This window comes from Otolemur garnettii, unplaced genomic scaffold (genome assembly GCF_000181295.1).
Source record: "Otolemur garnettii isolate 467f Iridium unplaced genomic scaffold, OtoGar3 scaffold00006, whole genome shotgun sequence".
Classification (NCBI taxonomy): domain Eukaryota; kingdom Metazoa; phylum Chordata; class Mammalia; order Primates; family Galagidae; genus Otolemur; species Otolemur garnettii.
In genome coordinates this window covers 34656406-34658028 of record NW_003852401.1, presented here as the reverse complement: position 1 = coordinate 34658028, position 1623 = coordinate 34656406, and the positions used below count along the sequence as shown (strand labels likewise).

At 52.1% G+C, this 1623-nt stretch overlaps 1 pseudogene; it reads left to right on the top strand.

Annotated features, from left to right (window-relative positions):
- Positions 1–220: 220 nt before the first annotated feature.
- On the top strand, positions 221–1389 carry LOC100943931 (annotated as a pseudogene).
- Positions 1390–1623: the final 234 nt, after the last annotated feature.

The window sequence follows — 1623 nt, the reverse complement described above, 5'->3', positions numbered from 1 at the left end:
CTAGGATTACGGGCATGAGCCGCTGCGCCTGGCAGGAGAAAGCTTTGTATTTCTAATTACAAATCAAAAAATCTTTGAACCCACCTGTAACCTGTACGCCCCTGCTTTGAGATGCCCCACCTTTGTAGGCCAAACCAATGCGTGCCCTCCGCAGACTGATTTATGATTTTACCTGCAATTCCCGTCTTCCTAAAATGTAAAAACCAAACTGGAGAGTTCGATGGGTAGTGGGAGCGGAGAGCGGACCTCTGAGAGCCCTGAGCAGCCCCACCGCCACCGCCGGCCTAGTGACTATCACACATCCGGAGGGCCGCAGCTGTTGGAGCCGGCCGCAGACACCATCACCGCAACCATAAGCAGCGGCGAGGCTGAGACCCAGGAGCCGCCCGCCATCCCCGCACCCCGCACCCTCAGCGCTGCCCACATCAAGTCCAGCGCCACCCGCAGCGGCGCAGGGAGGGGTGTCCCTGGGCGGCCTCACATGGGTGGCGCCTGCCGCCTACCGGCGGGAACAAGAAGGTCATCGCAGGGATTTTCCGAACAGTAAAAGGGTTCCATGTAAGAAATGGATATGGTTTCATCAACAGGAATGACACCAGGGAAGATGTATGCGTACACCAGACTGCCATAAAGAAGAATAACCCAGGAGGCCCCTTCGCAGTGCAGGAGATGGAGGGACTGTGGAGTTTGAGGTTGAAGGAGAAAATGGTGCGGAGGCAGCAGACGTTACAGGCCCTGGGGGAATTCCGGTTCAAGGCAGTAAATACGCACAGACCGTAACCATTGTAGGCACTATGCACGTCGCAGGGGCCTCCACGCAATTTCCAGCAGAATCACCAGAATAGTGAGAGCGGGGAAAGAACGAGGGGTCTGAGAGTGCTCCTGAAGGCCAGGCCCAACAACGCCGGCCCTGCCGCAGGCGAAGGTTCCCACTTTCCACCCTCTCCTACGTGCGGAGACCCTATGGGCAGCGACCACAGTGTTCCAACCCTCCTGTGCAGGGGAAGTGATGGAGGTGCTGACAACCAGGGCGCAGGAGGACAAGGTAGACTAGTAAGACAGAATATACTCCCGGTTACAGACTACGATTCCACAGGGGCCCTCCTCGCCAAAAACAGCCCAGAGAGGTCAGCAGTGAAGGGGAGAGAGAATCAAGGAGATGAGACCCACGGTCAGCAGCCGCCTCAACGTTGGTACCCTCGCAACTTCAATTACCGAAGCAGAAACCCAGAAAACTCTAAACCACAAGATGGCAAAGAGATAAAAGCAGCCGATCCACCGGCTGAGGCTGAGCTGGGCGGGGCTGAGTCAATGCTGGTTTACCATCTCCACCATCATCCGTTTAGTCATCAACAAGAAGAAACGAGTATGAAATTCCAGCAAAAATAAACAAACCAAAGATTGGAGCTGAAGACCTTAAGTGCCTGCTTTCTGCGCGTTGACCAAATAACTAGAACTATCTGCATTATCTGTGCAGCATGGGTTTTTTTTTTTTATTTTTATCTAAAGATGTCTTTTTTGGTAATAACAAACATGTTTTTTTAAAAAGCCTGGTTTTTCTCAATACGCCTTTAAAGGTTTCTAAATTGTTTTATATCTGATCAAGTTGATTTTTTTTTTTTT